This window comes from Oxyura jamaicensis, chromosome 4 (assembly GCF_011077185.1).
Source record: "Oxyura jamaicensis isolate SHBP4307 breed ruddy duck chromosome 4, BPBGC_Ojam_1.0, whole genome shotgun sequence".
NCBI lineage: Eukaryota > Metazoa > Chordata > Aves > Anseriformes > Anatidae > Oxyura > Oxyura jamaicensis.
This window is the reverse complement of record NC_048896.1, coordinates 43,804,033-43,830,364: the sequence shown is the minus strand read 5'-3', so window position 1 is coordinate 43,830,364 and position 26,332 is coordinate 43,804,033. Positions and strand designations below refer to the sequence as shown.

The following is a 26,332-nucleotide window of genomic DNA, read 5'->3' as shown; positions in this document are numbered from 1 at the left end:
ATAAGAAATAGGAGATTAGTGACCAAGTAGGAGACAGGAGGGAAAGGCTGGGCTGCACCAGGCCATACATTTAGTGCAGAACTGGTAACAGTGTTCATGTCAGTGATTCTGACATCATTTGCGTTTGTGTAAGTTTAGAAGTTCAGTATACCCATAGTAGTGGTATTAATATTGGACAAAAATCTCCAACAAGTGAAAGTTGGCAGAGACCCTCTTCTGAATTAGGACCTGCTCGTATAGCTGGCTACCGAATTCCTGTATGGAATTTATGCAGTGTAAAGCATATGTGAGATTAGGGTTAGACTGAGAAACAGGTGTAATTATCCTACAAAACATAGGCTGGGTGGCTATTCAATGTTTTGATAGTTTGTCACACCAGAAGCCCCTGCTCACACAGTGCTGTGGATGATGGGGGTAAAAAAGTTTTCTACTACTTTTGGCCCATTTCTTTCAAGTACAAGGGGTATTGACAGGGCCGTGTACACATTTGTTTTTATGTTTTGTGAAAGTCTACAGAACTTTTTTATGCATTCACTTTCCTGACTCCGAACAGTCAGTAGATAAAATTATAGCAAGGTTTCCTGTGAGACTGTTAATACTCATAGTATATAGTTTGAGAAACTGTTTCTCTTTAAATTTATTTGCAGTTATTCCATCAATAGATTTGTAAAAGGGGCAAAATAGACTTTTTTTAAGTACATTTCTTAGGATTCTTTTTTTTTTTTTTTAATTTTGAATCAAGTATTTCAGATTAAAAATCTACATAGAATTATTTACCTTCAAAAAAAAAAAAAAAAAAGACAGGTATTTTAAGTCTGTATTTTATGAGAATGCCATACTACTTAACAAGTCATCTTAAGGATTAAGATTGCTTTTTCTCACACAAGTTTCATGGGGAAAAATAGTTCTGATCAATTGATCAATTTACATGCTGTAATGGAATGAGCAATAGCAGTAAGGATGGAGAAAAGCACAAACCATTTTCCAATTATGTTTAAATGCTTAGTTATTTGGTACTTGTGCACATGTTTACAAAAATAATAATGCTCTAGGAATTTATAGCCTTAAATAGCTAAACACTATTGATTAGTTTTATGGACAACTGCTATATATCATAAAACCAGTCAGAGAGGTTGTGGTTGCTTTAGAAAAATGCATAGAACCATACCTACTTGCACATCGAAGTGCCAGGTTTAATTCAATTTCTCATGTTTCTGACCTGCTAACCACTTCTGAGGTCATATTGCAATACAGCCTGCGTTGCAACACAGCCGCGAGGTTGGGGCTTACCCCGGGGGGCGGCTGCCCTGGGGAGCATGCTGGCAGCAGGGGAGAGAGAGGGGCTGGGGATTACAACGCATCATCTGCTCAGGTCATCCAGTGCCTTGCGAGTTTAATCAGGCTTTCTTCATCCTCCATTACACTCATTAGGTCCTGTTAGGTTAGTGCTCAATGTTGATCTGTATCTTGGTCAAGACAATTGCTGCTGATTAACTATAATTACCAGTAATGGTCCCAACCTGCTTTAAAGCAGACTGTTGCTGTCATCTTGTCCAGGGCTCCACTCTGTGATGAGCAGTCCAAATCTGCTAACTGCTTGCTTGCTTGCTGTCTGAACCAGCAAGTTGCTTCTTGTGTGGGCTCATCCCCTCACCCTTGTACTTGCTGTCTATAAACATCCTGACCCTCCTTTTGAGGTATGTAAAAGGTAAAGGTAAAGAAAACAGGAATGAATGGTATGGGGAAGGGGGAAGAGCAGATGCAAAGAATTTAAAGATAAAATACAGAATAGCACAAATAACGAAGCAATACGAGGAATATGAGGCTCAATGCTAACAAAATAATATAATACTCTGTGCTTTGCAATCTGAAGTAATTAATTACAAAATAGGTCCCAAGCTGAAAATACGTCCTGTGTGAAAAATCTTTGAGCCCATTTTCCTATGTATGTCAGATTATTTGGGGAATAGCAGTCCTGAAAATCAGACCCTTTATATTCAAGTATTGCTTCAAGAAATTTTAGCTTGTGGATGGTTTTCTGGTGAGCTTTATGAAAGCCTCTATATGCTTAGACTTCGCTACAACCATAAATAATCATGAGTCGAGTCAGAATTTATAGTTAATTGTGGTATGAATACTAAGGTCATGTAAATGTTTACATTCCCAATTCATAGTTACAAATAATGCCTGCTAAATTTCCTACTGACTTAAACTACAAATAATTTGGGGAATGAAACTCAACCCTAGTTATTTGTGTCTTTGTTCTGCAGGCATCAAAAGAATGACTATCTCAAAAAATAAACAAAACAAAAACCATTAGCAGAGTTTGGACATAAGGGTAGACAGTAATGCTATCCTAAGCAGCTAGTAAACTTTCAAAGTCAGTGCACGTAGCCACGCTCGCAGAACCCAGAACTTAAGTGCACACCCGATACTGTAGTCAGGGTGGGGTTTTTGTTCAGATGATCTTCAAATGAATAAGGCAAGAAATTTATGATGAGGGAGGACACAGTGAAGTAATCCTGATATTTATATATTTACTCAGCATTTATCTTAAAAATACTCCTTGAGGATAAAAGGATGCCAGTTCGGTTACAAAATCAAATACTTGAATGATGTATCTGTTTGTCCAGCAAGAAATTGCATTGGGAGGTGCTTCCACTCAAAGAACGGAATAAAGGGAAAATTAATATATTCGTGTAATGAAAGTACATACTTTCTATGAAGTACACAGAAACTACATAGTATGTAATAAAACTACATAGTTTATGTATATGAGATCAGCTGTTGAAACAACTAGCAGTTCTAAACATGGTGTTTTCTAACTTTCAAATATTTGATTTTGCATTCTAAAGAATTATTTTCAAAGATATTCACTGTGCAGCATACTACGTTTAAAGAAAGAAAAAAAAATTCTGGTGCTTTGGCAAGCCTAACTGTGGATAAAATCTAGCTGAAGTCCCTATGTCACCTAATTTTATTGATACCAGCATGCATCCAGATACGTGCCAATTTTAAAGATAATTGTGTTCCTACCATGAAAATGCCTCTGGTATGTTTTCTTTATGTGGCAAGACATAATGACAATCAATAGTGGTTTACAGCTTCTTTTCGTCTCCGCAAGAGATGCATATTTTTCAATGCCACAAGATACAAGAATTTTGTTTGCTATTTAAATAAACTGAGCGGGGAGAGAGGGAGGGAAGAAGAAGAAAAGAAAATCACTAGCATGTGGTGAATGCAACAGATCTGATAAATTGCATTAGTACTCATTTTTATCTGCTCAGTCCTGGGATGAACTAGATAGCTTTCTTTTATGTAGCTTTTCTTGAAATACGTTCATCTCAAATTTCATTATAAAACTATCTTTTATATCACACTAAGGAACCTTCAGTGTATAATACACACACATAGCATGTCCATATTTATATACTGTACTCACAGTCCTATAAACACATACACACTGCATAAACGTATGTGTTCAACTTCTGGGAGTATTTATGTTCCTAATGTATGTGTACTTTCAGAATGTATATGTTTATATACCTCACTATTTATGCATGATGTGTGTTATAGATAGAAAGAGCATGTAGTGTTTTATCTGAGTAGTTTAATATTTCTGTCAAGTGCTTTAATTCCTTGTTAAACTGAGTATTTGGCCTTTAGAATTAAGACAGTTTCTAAGCAAGAAATTATAAATAAAATTTTAGCATAAAATGATTTAATGGACATAATAGTAAATACATTTACATTGTGAACGTCAAATTATAATTCATAGACTAGCCCATATTTTTTTAATGTTGGCAGTAGTTCAATAGTTTTAAATAGGATTTTTTTATACATATGTATGTGTATAAAATATATTTTTTTTTAAATCTCCAAAATCACTACCTTTTTACAGTTTATGGAAGGAAATGGAAATTGCTGGCCAGGAAATCATATCCCAGAAAGATCACATCCTTGTGGCAATTTATCGTGGAAAAAGACATGTCTTCCAATAGAGATGTAAAGCTGTGGTCTTACAGCTTGTGGTCGATGAAGACGCTTGTTTTTTTTTTGCTATCTCTTGCAAGAACAGGGTTATTAGCCCCTGAAGTCTTGGTTACATTCCAGTTTTAATAACTACACTTTGCCTACGTAATTCCCACTGTAGCTTCAGGTGGATTGTGGAATTTTCTTCACTTCCTGTCATAAACTATTCTGTAGTGTTACTGTGCAGCAGCTGCTATACTGCACTGCTACCGTTCAGTGCTTCTCCCCAAACTTATGACCCTTTTTATTTAATCTTACATCATTTTTTGTTCAGTTTGTACCAGTATTTCAAATGACACAGTATTTCAAGTGACAAACAAACCGTTACTAACTGGAAGCTATTATAAAAGCTTTACTTACTGTTTTTAAGTTGCATCTTTTGTGTCTGCTTGAGTCTAAAAATGGAGTATCGAGGACTCAAAAAATATTAGAAGGAAATGGCACTGGCTTTAGGAGCCTCACTTCCTCTGTGAGTCTCATCCATTGGTGATAAATGGGAATTACACACCATTTAAATGCATTTCAGATGGGCTGTACCCACATATTGTCATTAGTACTCTTCCGCAGGGGAAGCTGAGGCAGAAGAGCAAAGGGAGGTTATGTTAACTATTTTTTTTTTCTTCTTGCCAACCAAAATAATATTTACCGGAATTTTGAACAAAAGATATTTAGTGTTTTCACTCTTCTGTTCCAGTTCTATGTGCCTTGTTCAGAGGATATATTTAATATTTACACTTTCTCCAATAATTTATTACATGATTGACCCAATTTTTTACTTCTTGCTGTCTGATTCAGTTAACCTCGGCTTATATTTTTTCTTGGTTTTATTTAATACCCAGAGTAGTATCCTTTTCTGTTTAGGATTGATTGACAGTGGAATATTCTGGCTAAGAGCTAGAGTCAAACCACAGACTGAGACACTGTACAGACTGTACATCCTTGGAGTCTGCCAGCAGACTGTTTCTTGCAAAATGTTAAAAAGTCTAACTATGAATTCTGGAATAATGCTTTCTTAGTTATTTGTAAAGACAATGTGGAGTGTAGCTACTATGTTTATGCTTCTTGCTACAAAACCATAATCGGATGGATGCATGATAAATCTTTCCTGTGATTACTGCCTGGCAGTTGTTGTGCATGTAAGAAGTGCTTTCATTCATCAGCATACTTTGTGCTTTACATCCTTTGGGCCTTGCTGTTCCCAGCCTGATGAGTAGGAAAGCCAGGAAGTCACAGCGCCTTCCAGCAATGCTTTCCTTGCCGCGGCAGTGTCTGGGTGCTGGTCTCTGGGTGGTCACCTTAGCACGTTTCATTCTGATAGAACTGCACCTGCAAATGATAGGGTTTGTGCGATCACCTTGTGGATGGGCAAAAAGATGAAACTGAGCAGCTTCTGTTTGCAGGGGGTTGGGCAAGGGGAAGCATGTTTGGAGGGATGTTGTGGGGTAATGGGATGGATCGGTGCTCAGGGCAGGCGCCTGCCAGCCCCTGTTGCCCCTCTGGAAGGATGGGGGGAGGCAGCTGAGAGCGCCTTTCCTCCACAGCATCTCAGAAATTGCGAGGCTTGCCAGTTTGCTCAAAGGATGGTTTTATATACAGGTTATTTACCATGTTAACTTTACATCCTTTAAAGCACTGCTGAGGTGGAAAGCGCTATAAACCTGCAACCATTGCTCTGCATCATCAAAAGTAGAAAATGGACTAAAACAAACTGCATAAAGAGAACTTGAATTATGTGGTTAACAGCCCTTTTTTTTTTTTTTTTCTTATTATATCAAAATAAATGCAATCAAGACTGATTTTTAGTCGTAATATTGAAAAATGTATTACGCCATCTTTTTGAACTCACTCCTAGTACAGTCAAGGGGCTATGTTTAAATATTTATCTTCCTCCAAAACGGTAGACTTCATATAATTTGTCAATTTTGTAGTGATTGTACGTCCCGTCTGATTTTTGCTGTGTTTGTGGGGAATTCTTGTTTTTTTGTTTTGTTGTGGTTTTTGTTTGTTTGTTTGTTTTTGGTTTTGGTTTGTGTTTTGTTTTTTTTTTTAGCATGTGTGTGTATGCCCATGCATATTTGAGGGCATCGTTACAAGACCTGTCGCCCTAAACGTCCAGCCCGGCCCTTGTGCCTCGGCCACTGAAGTAGATGAGGTCGAAAGGCAGTTTTTGGAAGCCCGAGCCGCGTGAGAGGAACCAGCCTCTGCCCGGCGGCGGCGGCGGCCGCCCGCTCCCCTCAGGCGGCCCGGCCCTGCCCGCGGCGGGCGCCATTTTCCGACATTCCTCAAGCGGGTGCTGCCATCTAGTGCCCGTCCCGGGGCTGCGGCCCCGCCGCCCCTCAGTGCGGGCAGTCGGCTCCGTGAAATTAACCTCTCCTGCCCGTAACTTTCCCCCCGACGGGGGAAATCGGGGTTTTACACGCCGCCTAGCCCGCGGGTGAAAGAGGGGCTACCTCACGGGAAGGCTTTGTGCAGCGCTGTGTGGGCGAGAAGATGTCTCTCGTCAGGGGGCTTCCCGAAAGGATTTGCTAAACGCCCCGTTTCGAAGCGATCCAAGAACTGCCCTCCGCACACACAGCAAAACCTCGACACTCAAACATTTTTATTTTGGAGAAGAGGGGAAGGGGATGCTACTGATGCGCTTTTCATTTTTAAAACCGTTTGTCGAATAGTATTCATCTGACACTTGTGTATTTTTAAGGATAAAAAGACATTTAGAAGACTTGGCATCAATACACACATTTTGTAACTCGATTTTAAGGCAGGGAACTGGGATTTAGTTTTAGTTAGACTTAGAAGCTTTCCTGTAGTTTTCCCAATTTGGACCTTGAACCACGATGCTCCTAGCAATGACAACCGTAAACTTAATATAATTTGACCCAAAGGAGAAATGTTTTTCCATCAAAGTAAATGACATACAAGAAGGTAGCTGTGAAAAATAAGTAAATTCCCTACTAGTTTAGTATAACTTTGGAATGTGGTTCTTGACTCAGTATATCGTACTATTTTTTTATGCATGTGTGATTAACATCATACAATTGATGAAGTTGTACGTTTGGCTTTGAGGTGTTCTGTCTCAGTCTTTTTCTTGCAATAACACTTGTCTTGCTAAGGGCCTCTGATCACCGTGGACAGGCTTTAAAAAAAAAAAAAAAATCAAAAAAAAATTCTCAGATCCGTGCAGCAGCAGTCTTCTTTAATATCCTACTCTCCTGAGTCTCTAACGAGAACAGAAGAGTTTTGCCCTTGATATATAAAGCAAACCCCTGTTCTTCCTATCAAAAATACTGAAGCATGTTTTCTTCCTTTTATAAAATCAGATTTTGAACCAGGGAAATGTGTGACATTCTGAGCACTTCATAGCATGACTTTCTGAGGGTTGAGAAACGAGTTTCAAGAGGCTCTTTTTATGAGTTTCTCTTCAACTTTGAAATCTAATGTGGGATGTTTTGTTTTGTGAAGTTTTGGGAACAGTGCTCTAATCTCATCTTGATCTCTCTTCCCTCCTTTCCAGCACGCATATTGGGAACAGATAGACAAGAAATCAGTGGAAGGTCAAAGAGGAAGATTTTAAAGAGAGAAGAGGCATCACCTGGGGTAAGTGAGGGGTGATGCTGGGGGAAGGATGAAGTGAGTCAGCATGACACACGTCCACTTGGAAACCACAATGAGATCTTCCAAGTGCACTGTATGAGGCTCTTAAAAGCAAAATCCAGACAGAGTCTGTCTCTCTATAAATCTTTTCCCCCTTTCCATTACTAGTTGGGTATTGTTGGCTCTAAGCCACCTGATTTTACTATGATTTATTAACTGCTATGCATTATATATGAGATTCAGGTTTACTGAAGAGTTACCCTTATGGTCAATGTTGCATACAAATCAGCTACTGTTAGAGAGGTTTATTGCATCTTTTTTATGCAGCTAGGAGTTTTGTTAGGTCGTGTTAGAATTTGTGACTTGTAAAACAATACCTCAAAATAAAACCCTCATCTGTGTTTCACATGGTGCATGTACTACATGGAGTACATCATATAGCACTGTTTGGCTTACAATCATTCCTAAAAAAAAAAAAAAAAAAAGTATATGGGCAGACTTGGGAGGGTAGTAGAGTGCTGGTTTTTTTTGTTGTTTTGTTTTGTTTTTCCCACAAAGTTCCTAATAAATGTATTACAGTGCTAAGGAAATTGGTGTTTTTTTACCAAAGCAGAAATGTGTGAATTAATGAAATAAGAGATAAAACATTCTGTTGTGTAGAAATATGACTTGAAAAACTAGCTGTGGTTTAGACAATAATACAGCATGTCTGAGAGATGCTTCTGCTTAAAGAGGTTATACTGCTATGCATTCCTTACTGCTGTTCTTTCTCATAATACTTGGTGGAAGCTCTGCAACAGAGTTTGGCCTTTGGCCATACCCTTGTCTACGATCATTCCAGTGATGACCAGTGCCTCTTTTCCAACACGGAGTATTTCTTTATGGCACCTTATCCTTTCATTTTGTATATTCAAATTAGTTGTGCTCCAAATATCAGTAAATAAACCTGGAAGGAGAGGAGGGAGTTGATTTTAAACTGAAAAAAATAAAAATAAAATAAATAGCGAACGTGTTTCAATAATTTGAGGATTTTTTGCAAAGGGCAGGGAGGGAGGGCAGGAAGAAGAAAGAGGGTTTTTTGTTGTTGGCTTTTTTTAATTTATTTATTAAAATAATACAGTAACTTGCAGAGGCAGAAATTACCATAGGGATGTCAAAAGGATGTGGGGAGGATAAAAGGTAGAATACAGGGTTTCACCATGTCTGAAATGTTGCTGTTATATTTAAACCACAAGCATTGCAATCTGTTTCAGACTGACATGTGTTATGAAGTGTTTGTGAAGAAAGGAGTTATTGTTAGGTAAAAAGCATTATGTCCTAAACTTGAGTTAAGCAAATATTTCTGATTTTGATTCCTTGCCAAAGATACTCTCGACAAACTACAGAAACATTTATAGACATTATCTTTTTATATAAGATTTCCCTACACTACATTCATTTATTTTTAATGTATTTAGTAATGAGATAACAGAAAGAATTAATTATTTGAATTAACTTTTTACCAAATTGTATCACAAATTTAAGCACTGTTCCTAGAAGGCGGTTTGTAGAGAGCCATGCTATAAGCATATGAAAGACAGGAAAATGGTTCTTGCTTCTCAGGATATGAATTTAGTATCATTTTATGTGTTCCAGATACAAATAGCATGATAGCTTCAGGCAACATATAAGTGACTCTCCTATCACTGTTTACGCACGTTTGTGCTGCTTCTTTTAGTTTTCTTTTTTGTTTTGTTTTGTTTTGTTTTTTCTCACAAAAGAATGAAACAATAAGAAAGAGAAAACTTTGGGGTGGCTCCTCAATGGTGTCCCACTGAAGACATTTAACCTGACAGATCACACAGAAAATATTTCAGATTACCTCTTCATACTTGTTTTGAGTTATTTCAGACATTTTACAAATAATACATGCTTCTACATTTGAAATACATTTGAATGTAAATCACTAACACTGTCTTCAGAAGCATGATTTATTTTATAGACAGATAAAATTGAAGATTAAAAAAAGTGATGATTTCAGTTTGTCCTAATGCAGGGCTAATGTTGAAAGACATACAGCTTCTCTTCCATTGACACTTGGAACCAGCCCAAAGTTCTCTATCCTTGGCAAAGCAGACACTGTGCTGCAGACGAAAACCTAATTAAACGTAGTACCTGTGGCAAGGATGTTTAGAAATTCACTGAGTTCAAGCAACCAGAGCAAAGCATTGGTTTTCAGCTTTCAGATCCATTTTTGATAACATGCTATGTGGTAGAGTTTGTTGTTGTTTGCTTTTTTTTTTTTTTTTTTGAGAACTGTCTTCTTATAGGAAGCCAAACATAGCTGTAGCAAATATTCCCATTGTAAGTCACCGTTTCTTTCCATGTGTTCTGTAAAATAATACTCTCTCATAATGAAAAAATGGTGAGGAGAAATAAGATAAATAAAAATGAAACATTTAGCAGATGACTAGAATGATATTATTAGCCACTGGAATGATATGGCTTGATGAAAACACAGCACTGAGGCAATGTTTTGACTGACTTGTTCAGTTTCCTGTATGAGTGACACAGCAAAAATTTCATGGCTTCTTACATTGGCATTTCAAACACTCCTTGTCAAAGCTAGTGAAAACATAGCATTCTCTTGTGCCCTTGCCGTTTGAGTATAAAAGGCAAAGCAATTTACTAGTTCATCTCTAATCTGCTTGCAATCCTCATCAACTCATTTGTATGTTTTTCTACTTTATGTGTGCCAAAGATCAGAAAATGATCCCTACTGAAATACACCAAAAAGAATTTTTCAAGGACAGGTCTAATGTTACAAGAAATCTATTTCTTGAACACATTATACAGTTGTTACTGTTACTGACTGAATGGGACAAAAATAGAATGAGTGGGTAAACATTGTGATATCCATATGTATCTGATTTTACATATATTGAATATACTGTTTTCTGCTCGGAACATAATTGTGAAGTGTTCCAAGATAACCTGAAGACATGCTGCTTTTTTAAGGCAACAATATTGGCATCTGATATGGTGATCTTCTGCCATGTTGTCATGAGAGAGGTTACTATGTAGCAACAGTTCAATATCATCCTTTGGACTTTTCTGATAGACCACTTAACTATCTCAGCTTTTCCAGTGATCATCTCATTTATCTAGGATTATTGCAGTGAATTTACTGTTTGGTTTTCTTCCAGAACTGAAATGTCAAGTCCGGTGTCATGTATGCAGTAGCTTTGTGCTGTGAGAGCTCAACAGATCCACCAAAAGCTGCTAGTAGTTGATCTTTGGATAGAGCTAGAAATAAATAAATCCTCTTTAGCAGATCAATATTCATCCCATTTAATGCTTGATGTGAAACTTGTGGATTTGAAGTAGTAATGCTGATGTACAGCTAATCGTTGAAATGGGCATTAGGGCTTTTATAGCATGGCAACATATTGTCAGACAGGAAGGAGGAAAGTGTTGAGTGCATCCTTAGGGGGGGGAAAAACTCTGTAACAATGTGCAATTTAATGCACATTTGTAATCCACACAGTGTCCTACATTACAAAGATTTGCTAGGTTACAGACTAATACTGTACATGTAGTGTTTATTCCAGGAGTTTACTTAGTAAAGCAGATGATTCCCCCTTTAGTGGGTCTTTGAGTCTAAATATAGTCATCCAGTCAGATTTCAAGAAATAATTTCCATTTTTAGTACTCCCGTTTCAACTAGTTCCTTATCTATCCAATTGTACGCAAGTACATGGAATGTGCATTTTCCATGGTACAGAATATATATTCATCTAGTAGTGACCATGCATATGCATTTTTGTAGATAGACCTACCTACTTATTAAATTCCTGTGTAGAATTTGTACTGTACAGATTCAAGAGAAATAAAAGGACAACTTCCAGAGAATGGATAAAATATCAGGAAAAAGATTCTGGGGCACTTTTCATTTGAAAGATTTTTTTAAGGATGCTATTTGATGATTTTTTTTCTTAGTCTACTGTATTAATAGAGTATTTAAAGCCATTTTCTTTCTTAAAATGAATAAATAACTCTTATCAAGTGAGTAATTATATTAGAGCATATGAAGATAATATTGAGTATTGACAAACATGGAAAATTGAGGGTTGGGTTTTATTCTGTGCCAAAACTGTGTTCTGATCTATGCTGCCTTAATGTTACTATACATAGCTTCGTGATTTTTTGTCATTGCATGCCCAAGCTTTCAAGTTCAGCTGTAATTTCCAGATGTTGTGCTGGCCAGCACTTACCTTCCTTGAATAGTAATGGTGGACTGTTACTGCATGGAGCAAGCAAAATGAGCCTCATTTGGTAGGAAATATACCTTTTTTTTTTTTTTTCTTTTTTTTTTGTCAGACAGAAGGACTTGTCCAAAATTGAGAACTCATTATCTTTAAAGGTAAAACAAACAAACAAAAGGCAGCTGTCTAATACTCCCATTATCTCAGAGATACTGATATTCTATCATGTTACACAATATTAAAAAATATGTATTATACATTTTTGCCATACACGTAGCTGTTTTGCTGAGGAGTACTTTAATCATAAAACTATAAGAAGCTTCTAGAGAAATACCTACTGATGCAATGCTTACTGAACCTCTTACTCTACACCTCTGAAGACAAAGTAAAGGGCGGTAGAGCTGTTAGCTTCCTTTATACTATCAAATCTCTACTCTTTTTAGTAACTCTTTTCTGCACGACATCAGTTTGTAGCGTGTCCAAGATTTTGCAAAAATAAGGATCTGGGAGACAGTGTGGAGGATTAAGTTTATCTACAAAACAGTAAATCACTGGAAAGGAAACAAAAGTCTCCTTGTATATTATGCCATAGAAGGGAGATGGTTTAGAGGACATAGGTAGTGATGGTGGGAAATCTCTGGGTTGCTCTATCCTCTGTCAGTGACGGTTAACACTCTTCTAGTCTCCAACTTGGTTTCAGTGACCATGATAAAAAGTGATATGGGTAATAGGTGTTTCCCATGTTGCTGGATTCTCCATCATAAGAGGGTGCTTTGCAGAAGTGCCCACAAAGTGATTTCACTTGATTGCTTCTATGTATGGTCTATTTGTCTAAACATGGAATATGACCTAGAGAGAAAATTGTCTGCTGACCACTCCAAATATTTTGCATGTGGCATTTGTCCTGTTTTAACTTCATGCTGCTATAAGATAGATGTACAGGTTCACACAGCCTTCCTTACACCACGTGTACAGATGACGAGTCAGCTGGAATTTGCAAGCAAGACGTTCTCCATTGTAACAGATGGCTGGTCTGGTCATAGATATTTTGGTCTGTTCTTAATTGTGTTCTTACTAAATGTGGTACTCAAATGCATTAGTCCCTGCTTCTGTATTTAAATAGATATTTTGAAGAATCGTAAATAATTTTGCATTAAATTATTGAAGGCTTTAACTGAGAATTCAAAAATATGTTCTGGTTTATTGTATGAATTTCTAAATCAACTCTTGCTCATCAGGAAAACAATCAAAAACCCAGTTTTCTGCATTGTTTCAATGAAGTTGTTTTAGCTCTGATGATACAAACCCTTCAGTTTCTCCCCAGCAATGAAAAAGGCTGGAATTTCCCACTATTAAAGGCTCAAACCTGATCCTAGAAAAGACCCTTACACTGTATGATGAAGCCAAGGAATGACTAGGGTTCTGTGCTGATTTTGTAAAAGATTCTTTGAAGTTCAACCTGCGTAGCATTTTTTTTTAAATGTCTCTTTGCTGAATTTTTGTTTTGTTTTTATTCTGCTTTCAGAACGTATAGGCGGGTTCAGGCAGGAAGTACAGCCTGGAAGGCTAGGCCAGATCCAGAGGGATTAGTCACAGCAAAAGGCTGCTGTGTGATCCTGTGTTACTTTCTTAGTAGTATGGCAGAAAAAGAAAATACATACCTGTATGTGTCCAGATCTTTAAGCAAAGCAAATCCATCAGACAGATGGAAAATGAAGTCACCCTGATATGGCATTTAGGAACATTCTTGTCAACGTAAATGCTGATGGTGTTGTTTTTTTCTCTTTTTTTCTTTTGGTTTTTAAATAGCAGGTGATTTTTATGAAACATACTCAACGTTTCTATAAATCATAGTTTCCAATGACAGCACAGCAGATTTTTTTTTCCTGCTCTGGCTTTTGGAAAAGCTTTATGCCTAAAGGGGAAATGAATACTTTTTACTCAAGGTAGAAGTTCAAGGGCAAGCTTTCAACTACTTGAGGCTGTGTTGAAAAAGGAGAGAATATATCCTCTCCCTCTTCCCCCCCCCCCCGGGGGGGGCCCCCGCCCCTTCAGCCCCTACATTTTGCCTAGTGGCCAGTGAATAAAATTTGTTGAAATTACAAAGAAACCTTTTCAGTTTTCTGTCCAGCTGCTTAAGTAAAGAAAGGAAAACCTGACTCTCTATAACATTTTTTTAGCATTTAGTATCCGCTTATGATCAATATGGAGAACTCTCTGGAGATATCCTTAGATGATTCCTTATATGGACTAAAGATTTACAAAAATTCCAAATGTACTTTTTTTTTTTTTTTTTTTTTTTAATGTAAATGTTTCCTGACCAATTTATCTGAAACTTCAAGAATAAAAATAGCAAGGAGTGACAAAAAGTTTTAGAAGGCTGCTTTAGGTTGTTGTCTAACACCTTTAAATAGAAATAATGAGAAAGCTTTAGTTATTTGAAGGGATGCTGTTGCTGTTATGAGTGTGACATTTGGCTTCTTGATGCTGTTCACACTGCTTTCTGGTCTGAAGTGAACACACAAAGATGTTTCACGATTAGTACTGATTGTAAAGGCTCACTTAAAAATAATAATAATAATATTTCCAAGGGTGTCTCCTATTAAATCGTATAATAAAACAAGACAGTTTGAAGCTTTCAGCTCATGTAGAATATCATCTGATTGCCATTTTTATTAAAGATCTTTTTTAAGCTCTTTTAGTCTAGATGATTGATTTCTTTTTCACAGTTCAGAGAGGGCATCTGCTATGTAAATACTTGTATATAGATGCCATATATTTGCCTCTATGTATCCCATATTCAGTGGTCTAATAATAAGGCCAACAGACTGAGTTGGCCCAGAGAAGCAGAAAAGAGAACCTGGGATATGCTGGAAATGTGTTAAAAGCCTCTCTCCCTCCCTCCGCAGCTAAAGGTAAACGGCAACGGAGTTGCTTTTTTTTTTTTTTTTTTTTTTTTTTTCCCCTTTAATAGTTCTGAAAACAAAAAGAACAGCAGAGGGAGCCCCTGCATGGCTTAAATCGTTGGTCTTAAAAGAGAGCAAAACCTCGCACAGGGCGACAAATCTTTGCCGCCCTCTTTTGAGCCTTTCTCGTGGAGCAGCAGTTGCAGAGGGCATCTCCGGGTGTAGCTCCCCTCCCTGGAACCGCAGACAGAAGTCTGGGGGCGCACAGATGCTGTCGTTCTTCTGGGGTACCCAACAGCACAACCGCTCTCTGGGGCTCGGTGTAACCTGCAAAATGCTCTTGCGGATTACTAGGCTATTTGTTTGTCTTCTAATTAGATTTGAACATGTGGTATTATAAGTAAGCTTTCATCACATATGCATATATACTTGCGTGTAGTATGCTAAGAAAATATTTGCCATATATATACATAAAATATCAGTACTTTGAATTCTGTCTTTTAGGCATTTGTCTTCTGGCAGCATCAGTTGCCGAGTCATTGAATATTCTCCATGAATATTGTGTTGCAGTGTATTCACAAGCAGTTTAAACCCACATATGCTGTTTTGGTCTCCTCTGGATGATTTTTGTAAGCATCTGATTAAACGCTGACAGGCTACTAGTGCAAGGCTGAGCAGCAAATCTGGAACCGAAATATTCCTAAATTTCAGATGTGCTGGAATAGCCTTATTTTTTAAGGTCATTTCGAGTTCATAGAAAAATGCAGTGTGCTGTTCAAGTGACTACAACACACTTCAGTTGTAGCTGGTCAATTATGTTTACTGACAAAGCTTTTATATTTCAGAATGACTTATCAATCATCAAAGTTTCCCCTGAATGTTCCTATTTTTAGGTAAAGTCTTTCAAGTTCATAGTAGGCCTTCTGGTCAGAGTTGGACACTTAGATCATCAAGTTATGTAGAGAGTTTCCCAATTCTCTGAAGAGAAGCAAAAGCCAAATGTACCAGCAAATACCACTGGACAGTTTGGTCTCTATTCTTTCTTTCTCCCAACATTTCTGAAAGGACTTGACCTAATCTTGCTGTGGTTTAGGGAAAATTGCTCAAATTTGAGAAACTTGCTAAGATGTAAAAACTACTGCTTCTCTTGATGAATATATAATGATAATGAAAATTATATACAACCAGACATCCTTATTGCCTCCCCGTTAACCAAAGTGTGAAAAAACACTTAGAGGCCGTAAGAGCTAGGATCAGAGTATGATTCCTACATTTGTACCTGTGTTTAGTGCCTGTTAGACAGAAACATAAGAGAATACGTTGTGTGTACAGGTGAGCTTGTTCATAAAGAACACAGAGAACATAGAACATTGTCAATAGAGAACTGTCTGTGCAGAGCAACATCCAGACTCTGCCCTGCAGGAGGTGCATTCTTCCACCAAGCCCCACAAGCACTGCAACCTCTTTCCATTTAACAATTTTCATTGCTGTGTAAGCATGCGATTTGACAGGATCAGAGGTTACTACCACACTGCCTTTACTGCTATTTCGCTGTGGCCCATCTGAGTGAGCCAGTCGTGAAATCTGTATTTTATTTCTCTTTTGTGTTATTGTTGGTGGGAGATTTATTTCTATCCTGTTCCTGCTGACATTATTTTATATAGGTTCTTGTTAGTCTTTTGTGTTTCTCGTCTCCAGCCTCAGGTCAGTCTAAGTCTGATGGCTCTAAATCCTCCTTGCTTCAAATGTAAGAGAGTTACTAGTCTTAGTTTCACCTTTACACCTGTCCTGAAACTGTAATTACTTCAGACATATAGTGTATACTATATAATGTAACCACTAATAATATAACCAGCATTGGGTGAAGACAGATCTGCTCACTGTCCATATTATTTTCTTCCAACATTAGCTGTTTCATTTGGCATTCTAGTTACTTCTCACTTTTTTTTTTGTAGTATGCCTATACCACACAGTGCTGTGTCCTGTAGAGATCTAAATAAATAGGTTTCTGTATTCTATGTAATAGTATTTTCTCCTCTTCTAGTGCAGGTCCCGGATGCAATAGCAAAATGTTAAATTTTCACCCTACCTAATTAGCCATGCTTTCCTCCTTCACAGAAGACATCATCAGCTGGGAGCTAACTCACACAAAGGTCTGGCACTGGTTTTGCACAAGTGTAAGATGATAAGGATTGGTGCATGTGCTTAGCTGGGATGTGAGTCCCAGGGAAGCCAGTGAAACTGTCCATGTGTTTAAAGTTAAACATGTTTGAAAGATCAGATCCCTAGTGGCCAATTCTGTTCCTGACGAACAAGCTGAAATAAAAGCCAGCCTCTGTGGCAGAGCTGCAGGGTGATTTATAAGAAAAAGAAATGTGTGTATTTTTCACTAAAGAAGGTAGGCTTTTTATACTTGGAGTGAATTAAAAACCCTGCCTGTTGTGCAAATCAGATATTTTTTTAGTGGGACTAAAGATTAAGTGAATTTACAAAAAAGCCAGACTTCTTAATAGACATATTAAATAAAATTTACAAGTGCTGAAAAACTTCTCGCCCAGCCAGTATAGTTTTTACAACTTTGTCAATCAACTAACTTCAGTCAGTCTTCCAGGAGATTAGGACGAAAGCTCAGGAATCCATCTAATACATTTTCATCTTTTGTAAGAGAAAAGCAAAACAGGTTTGTTTCCAGAAGTGTATTTCTTATAGTTAATTCCTTATTGTTTGGTAAATTTCTACTATGCTCCAAATGCACCTCATGGTGCAGAATGCCCATTGTTACTTGTTGTCATTTGTTTCTAATATCCAATTCAATTTCTGGGTGAATTTGGCACTTATCAATAATTTACTTGTTCTGTGAACTTGCTTGTAAAATCTGTCTGGCTTATGAGATGTTCTGCAAACAGGTGTGTCTGTTCAAAAAAGGTGACTTACGAAAACTATTTCAGCAGCAATGGCATAGCTTTTCATGAGGCATAGAATTCAAAATGAGTTACACAGTTTTGCAAGAGAAGCACATGAACTTGTAATTGCCATCTTTTCATTTTTTGTTTCATTTTCTAAAACTCATTTATTTTTTGATGATAAATAAGTGGGATGCTAGATTTTCTATGACAATTGAAGTCATACTGGATAGGTTATGCTAACTCTCAATTAGAAAAAGTATTTACTATATTTGGTTCATCCTTCAACTATGAGAAATTGCTATACTCAAAATACGCGAAAGTCTTAATGTTTTGGAGCTAATACATCTTTGCTGTTTGACAGACTGGTGAAACTCAATGCACAGTGTAATACGAAACAGCTCTAACATTGAAATTAACATTTTTCTAATTGCCATGTAGAGAATGTCTTGATTGTGGCTCAATAAATACAACTTACGGCATTCATTTCCTTAACTGGAAGCCTTATACTTGGCACATCTGTTTCATCTGACTATAAGGAATAGTGTACAAAATGGCAACATCCTAGTTCAAGGGTAATGTGGAAATTATTTGTTCCACCTACTGACCTGCTAGAAGCATCTGTGTATCCTTCCATGTCTTGTCCGCCTATCTTTACATTAATATGTTTATAAATTATGTATAAGGTATGTGTATTCACCGTTAACCCGTGAGGATAACTAAACAATCATTTGTGTTGATGTATCTGCCATATGTGTGCTGGGAATATGGAAAGTACTTCTACTCCGTGCTGCATGATGCAAGGTTTTTGAAACCTTGTAAGTGTTGTAGCCAGGGAAAATATGACTTCACTTTGTGTATCCATATATTCATTTTTTCTGCTTCCACCCTAACGAGTCCCAATTCTCTGCTGCAGTGGATGGTAGAGGAGATGCAGTCCAAACAAAAACATGACTGTGACAATACCCATCAGCCCTCTAATTTTCAGGAACAAATAAGCAACAAATCAGAAACTCTCAGAGCAGTACTGGTCATAGCATGGCACAAGAATTCCATGTAAGGCCGTTCTACAACGCACCCACCCTTTCTCCTTCTTTCTTCCAATCCCAGAAACAAAAACAATTCCTTAGATTTAACTGTTTAATGTGTACTGGTAGTATAAAGACTCTTGCAGTGGAAAGCAAAGCTAAATACAGCACAAGGAGCTGGTTTCATGAGGCTCAAAAGCAATGAGATTCTGAAAAGGTGTTTTTGTCTTAGCAGAGCATGTAAAAATGCTTTGGCATTACTGAATAGAATCGCAAATATTATTCCAAATTACTGCTTCTTGTTTTGGGTATATTTCATATAGATTTCATACTACTTTTGAAATATTTCATATATAATATTTTAGTATATTTCATACTAATTATTCCTGGGCACAAAAATCACATCTACATTTTACTAGTTTAGCTTTACTATTAGCTTTTTACTATGGAAAAACCTTCAGATTAATTAAAAGTTAATTAACCTTCAGATTAATTTAAAATTACTTAGTCTATTCAAAGATGCTTTGTAGAGTCATAGAAACCTCACTATTCTATTGCTAGACACAGTCAAAAAAATCCTGGGTTCTGTATAACCCCTTGAAGATACTCTAAGTCATCTCCTAACTTATTGGTCACTTGCTGACACAAGCTCATGTAATGAAATTCCTATAAATTGATTTGATTCTAATTTTATGATTATTCCTTTGAATATTCCCTGCGGGGGGGGGGGGGGGGGGGGGGGTGGAAACAAATCCAAAATTTTAAAACTCATCAGTGGTTTAATTTATCACCAGTTATTGTAATGGAAGCCTCATTTGTTCAGGGTATTCTAAAAGACAATATTTTCTCCTTTTGAATTTCACTGTTGAACATATTTTACTTGTTTCTATATTTTTATTCTCTTTTTTCTACCTTTCTTCTCCCCTGTTTATCCTGGGTGTTCTACCATCAGCAGTAATGCTTTTGTATATCACTGCAACCCAGCAGACCTAGTCCTGGCACAGGTGCTGCCAAAGCATTCATTCAGACTGATTATATCCATAGGACATCACAATCACTGAAAAATAATTTCCCATGATGAGATGAGGTAAAATCACAGAAACTGCCTTATTTATTCCTTCTATGCACAGGACTGATTAGTTTTTTTGGTGCAGGTTGTTGAGTCAGAGCACAATTAACACTCCACAATCAGGTTTGCTTAGGAGTTGACCCTTTTGCGGTACCATGCGCAGTACCTACCTACCATCAGCCTGTGCTCCTTCCCTGGACCAGCTCCTTAGGTAGAGTAACAAGCTGTCTGTCAGCCAGAATCTACATTTGCTTTGCCGTTTCCTAAAGGTATGCAGACAATTAAATAACCCTCTGAGATGAGCTTATTCTCTCTCAGGAACATACCACTCCTTTTGAGTATTTTTTTCCCTCCATTGAAGATTGATTATGGCAATAATCTCTCAGAGTTAGAAGAAATGCTCCCATTCAAATCCTTTAAGATTTTAAAGTCCCCAAACTACGTTGCAGATTTGCAGTCTTATTTTACAAGAACAAAAATATGTGTTGAAGAGAAAGGAAAGGTTCCCCTCTACCTCCCAAGAAGTGATTAAAAATCTAGAACAGAATAGTAGCTTTATCCTACAGAGTTGGTGAGGTGCCTACCTAGTCCCACTTGCTTTGGGATTCATGCTGGTACTGCTGATGACAGCAGGCTGACTTGTCTTTCCTAGTATGCACACTGGGAAAAAAAATGAAGCATGTCTCATTTTGATGTAATGCATTGAAGCAGTCATGCAAAAACAATTTCTGTCCAGAAGATCAGTAAACAAACCAGGGCTGTGGTCAAGCTTTTTTTATTCTTTACACCAATGATTTTTTTGTTGTTATTCTAATGGTTATATTTCATGGAATTGCCACCTCATTTTTATTCCCAGGAAGAGTGATGTTTATTGCTTCTCTCAGTCTCAGTGAAGAAAAATAATCCTGTTTTAAGTCAAATACTTGTTTATATCATCTAATAGAAAACACCAGACTATATATCAAATTTAAGTTGAAAACACATGTATTAAATTGACAGTAAGAATAAATTTGTCATGGCTATAAATGCTTATTGAGACATGTTTATATACATGTGTGTATATATATAATTTCTTTCTTGAGGGTTGGAAGAGAAGACAAGAAAAGAACACTTTAGAGAACACTGCCAAAGGGATGCAGTATAACTGCTTCAGATTTAAAACTATCTACTTAAGAGTATGAAAAGAGAGGCTAGGAACATATACAGTTCCTAGATTCAATTTAATGGCTTGAGGTTTTAATTGATTTAGTTCAAGTAGTCCAAAATGTGTTTTGCAAAATTTCTCAAGCTATGGAAAATGTGGTAAGCCCAAAGTACTGAGGAAATAAAGATTTATTGATTTGAAGTGATTGAAACTGACTGAACTGATACAAGGGGTTCCAAATGGGAGAAGTATCTCTGCAGTGTTTCATACCCAGTGTTTAGTGAGCCATTTCTTTGCTTCACATGGTGGCTAAAATAGAACTTTTATATGGACATGAAAGTTCTGCTTTCCACACACACACTTCTGTGACGAACAATCTTAAAAATAAATCTCAAATGCTTTGCACGTTAAAGTTTAAAGGTCAGATTAGACTAATCCTGAACCATGGATGCATCCTTTCCAGTCCTACATGAATTCCAGACCTGTCTTCTCATTTTAGCAGTTTTCACGTGCATTGTGATTGTGCGCTAACTAGGCCATGTAATTTTGCCACCTTTAGAAAAGCTGGGGAAGGCTGTACCTTTTTTCCCATTCTTTCAAAAATTCAGATGGCTTCTTTTTGATTTGCTATGCCTAGAATGTCTTCTCCTCTTTTCAGAGCCCACCGGGCACTATGTAGCAGGTTAACCCAAGGCTTTAAAATCTCTTTTGTACAACATTGCCCCAGCTGACAGAGTGAATTGTGCCATGAATGCCTGAGCTCCCCACAGGACAGAGCAGCAGCACCCTGGACTGACAGGTGGATCTTTCTGCTGTGGGGCTGTTCTCCCAGGGAGCTCCTCAGCAGCATCTGAGCCTTAGAGGTGCACCTGTACTCACGGTTCCTGAGCCATGAAAACAGACTTCCGCAGTGCCAATAAAAAGGGTCCAAGGAATTATTTGAAAGGAGGAGGAGAGAATCCTTACATTAAGAGATGGGAGAAATCTCTATGATTTCGCTCCAAGCACCTCAGTATCTTCAGTCACTTTGTTCACATTTATCCTCAGTGTGCTGGAGAAGGCTTTAGCTGAGTTACAACTTAAAAGAGTTGGACCTGCTTTAAAGAGCTTGCTGTTCCTTCCCCAGCCTAGTCTAGGATAGGACCAAAGTCGTTTTTTTTCTGTCACCTTCCAACTCTGGATACCTGAAACACATCTTGCTGTTAGAACTGAACTACTAGAAATATGCTGCAGAGGTATTTGATTTTCCCCATTTAAGTTAAGCTTTACTGGTGTTTTAAAAGGGAATCATGATACTTTTCGGGAACAGAAGGCTAGAAATAAAGGCATTTAAGCAGGGTAAAAGGGAAAAATAGCTGTGTCAAATGCAAGTGTGATTATTTGCCTTGCTCTCCTGGTATGGTGGCTGACCAGATGTGATGACCCTGTCTTTCATAGTCTTATTGACTCTGTATACAGCATCGTGGCTAGGGGGTGATAGGCTGTTCTCTGTAACATTTATTTTCTATATCCATGTTCCCTTGTTATTGTTGTTTAACAGACCTGTGCGTTGAGGACTCCAGGGAGCTAGTGATAATGAAGCTTTTCATAGTTGCATAAGGGTTCATCTTTGTTCTAATACATATTAAAAGGATCTTTTCCTCATCCTGTGAAATTTTCTGATTTGAAAACAGTAAGTTATTCTTTCAGGCCATCTTTTGCACTGCTTTATGTTGCTTGGTTTCAGCAATCCCAGAAACAGTCTCCTCCCCCTCTCTTTTTTTTTTTTTTTATGTAATAAAGGTCCAGCCAGTGCATCTCATATGCAATCTATTTGTACACATCTTCAACTTACCACAGAAATGCAACATGATGTGACGTGGGTAAAACTTGGCCAGCTGCCAAGCAGCCATCCACTTTCTTGTTCTTCTGCCTCAACATGATGAGGGGAGAAAAGATGAAAAAGCTCACGGGTCGAGATAAAGATGGGAACATCATTTCCAATTGCCATCATGGGCAAAATAGGCTTGACTTGGGGAGAATTAAATTATTGCCAATTAAAAATAGTGTAGAATGATGACAAAGACAAAACACCAAGGCTCACGCTGCCTCCTTCATTCCCACCTCCTCAAACTCTCTTCCTGACCCTGGGTAGCACATGGGCATGGGGATTTCTCCTCTGCTGCTTCTTCCTCCTCACATTTTTCCCCTGATCCAGTGTGAGTCCTCTCCACGGACAGCTGCTCCTTCAGGAACAATCCATCTGCTCTGGCATGGGGCCCTCCCGTGGTTGCAGGGTGGATATCTGCTCTGGTGTGTTCCAGATAGGGATACCTGCTCACATGGTCTGTCTGTTCCTTCTCTTCCTTCACTGACTGTAGTGTTTCCAGGATTTTCTCACACATTCCTTTTTCCCCTCACTCCTTACTCTGCAAGGTGTGCCTTAGTCAGCTATTGGCTTCTACCTACTGCCACCCATGGTGGATTTATCGAGCAAAATCCATCAGTCATGAGTTGATTTGTATGTGTATTGTATGTTTCATGAAAACAGATCATTATTTTTTCCTGGGTCATGTTTTGGTGATATGTGAAGAGAATCTGGCAACTATAAACAGAATCTTGATGTAAAAAACACTGAATTTATTCATATTCCATCTTTTTAGGGAGAAATAAAACTTTAGCTATTTAGAAATATATCTGCATATTTAGTGCTTATCACGGGTCTATGCACACACAGTTAACCAAGAAGAATTAGAGAAATTTTAGAATAGTGTCTTCTTTACCACACATGCAAAGCATGCTTGTTTGTTTTCTGGGATGGCTTTGTTACTGATGCTCTCTACTGAATAGGAAGAGAGTGGAGGGATCCATGTGCAAACAGACCTGTCTCCAGCTTCGTGGCCTGTGCACAGTCAGCCTTTCCACTTGTTTCTTGCCGGAGTTCGTCTGAGATCCTAAGTGAGCAATTCACATTGAAGTAATCTCGAGAGCTGGGTGCACGTTCGGTAGTTATTAGTTCTGAAATGTGAATTAATAGTCCATTGTCCAAACACCGCATAATGCTGTTGTAATATATCTCTTGTAAGGAAATGAAGGCATAGTTTTGAAATGTGAATTAATAGTCTTAAGTCCAAACGCTGCATACTGCTGTTGTAATATATATCTTATAAGGAAATGAAGGCATGTAAAGTGATGTGCCCAAGGATGTAGACAGGGTCATGAAGGAAGTGCAGGAGACTGATTCCTGACCCCTCATGTTAAAACACAAGTAGCAGACAATGAATTACAAACACATGAGCAACTGCACAATATCCTTTTAGGTTAATATTTAAAATAATAATGGAAAAGAAAAATTCCAGACATCTTTCCTGTCTGCTGATTTGATTCCCTCACTTCCTCCAGGTCCCGGTACTCTCCTCTTGTTGCATTTATTTCAGTACTTGCAATCTATTTCTCTAATCTGATCACCTTTCCTGATTAGCTTTCTCTGTCTTGTCGCCACTAGATTCAGCATGCTGCTTCCCCTTCTTTCACAGCTGTCTCACAATCTTCCTCCCTGATCATAGTTGTGCTGGGATGTCAGTGCCCCTTTGATGTGTTTAAAATCTCTCAAACTGAGAACTATATCAACAAGGGGGGGGGGGGGGGCGAGATGACAAAATATCAGGAACTTGAAGATACTACACCAATTCTTTACAACAAAACTGCCAGATTATTGGTTCCCCACCTATTTGCTCCTTGCTGTTATGTTATTTTGAACTGAGATTGTTTCTTCGTATTTGCTTCACTTGTTAGGCTCCTGCCACGTTTAACAGTGGTTCATAAATAATATATCCCTCATAAATAATTCTAATTACTCGCAGCGAAGATGTAGCGACTATATGCAGATAGGTCAGGAACAGAGTCTGCGCACCTCTACAGGTCGTTTTGTAACCTGGCTCTTACCCACAGTTAGAAGCAGGCAGAGGAAGCACCACACAAAGCCAGATGTGCACAAAGAGGACATCTTTCTCAAGCATGCCTATCTAGCATGCCCTTATTTAAGGGCAGCTGACCATTCGTGCTTTCTGTCTGAGACTGTTATTTTTTATTAGTGCTCCTTCTATAAGTTTTGCAGGGAACAAGCCTCTTCAAGGAAAGAATTTGTACGTAGAAGGGGAGGCTTCCATTGTAAACCAAAATACAGCAAGAAATTTGAGCAAGGGAAGATTTGAACCAGGAATGATCAGCATGACTCAGGGTTGGAGCTTCTTAAGAGGGAGTGCCTCTCATGCTGTGTCATTCCTCTTCTGTATTGTATTTGGACCTAAAAAGACCTTTTGAAAGATATCTAGGAAACAAAAGGGAAACTGTCAGTCTGGCTATCATCCTTATTGTATTTGTAGACAAAGTTATTGTTTATGAACTGTAGCATTAAATAAACTGGGTGGAAGCTGATGACAGATCAATAATAATTTTCTGAAGTTATAAATCTGGAAACCATTGATCACGTTATGCTACTGATGCAAAAATCACTGAATGATTCCTATTAATGGCATCAGCATTGTAAAATTCAGCCAGCTCATTCATGTTTTACTCCTATATTGTCATTAGGGCCATTGCCCTCATTATCAAGAATGCTGTTACCTGAGCATATTGTTTCCTTATCAGTTGTATTGTACCAGTTACAGTATTTGCTGTAGTTATTTATAATTTTATTACTCTTCCATTATGTTGGAAATCAGAAGCATGTTGCTACTCAGGATGAGCTTCTCTATGAGTCATTTTAATACAAAGGCTACAAAGGTGCACACGCAACGTAAAAGGTGTAGCAGGTGCAGTGCTGATTATCTTCCTCAGACATATCATAATACTTAAAATACGGGGCCTGTGGGAGGAAGGAGAAAACCACACCACAACAAACAATTTAATTAAAAATCAATCTTTGAAAATTCTGAAACAGCAGGTTTAGTTATAATAGGCGGTGTTTATATTTCCAGAAAACCATAAAAGTTCACAAAATGTTCAGGAAAAGACAGTTATAGAGTTTAATTGATATTTTTAAAGAATTTAGAACCTGTATTTAGGCTTTCTTTTTGTTTATTTGGTTTGGTTTGTTTTTTTCCCCACCTACTAACCAAAGAAATTTGCAGAATAATCTCTCTGGAGGTTAAGCGAGAATTGCTAATTGTTGGATTAGCTCATGAATTCATGAATTTGGTGATATATGAATACTGTAGCCTTGAAATATCAATAGGATGCTCTAATTTCTGTTTCTACTGTTAAACTCAAACCACAGGATAACTTCACTGGAAAGAAAATAAAAATGTTTGTGTAATTTCTGTTTTCACATTTTTAACACTTTTGACAGTAAACGAGGCATTTCTAAATTTCTATATATATTGAATTTGCAAATATATAGTTGTATTTTAGTTACTGTCTGCATCTCTTGAGGTA

The 26,332-nt window shown here is 37.7% G+C and overlaps 1 protein-coding gene across 1 annotated transcript in view; it reads left to right on the top strand.

Moving 5' to 3' along the window:
- FAM241A (family with sequence similarity 241 member A) overlaps positions 1-26,332 on the top strand; it is a 273,884-nt gene that overhangs the window by 42,635 nt on the left and 204,917 nt on the right. The window contains exon 2 of the mRNA XM_035325018.1: positions 7,544-7,630. The gene's annotated coding sequence lies outside the window, so the exon portion shown is untranslated. The remainder of the gene's footprint in view (positions 1-7,543; positions 7,631-26,332) is intronic.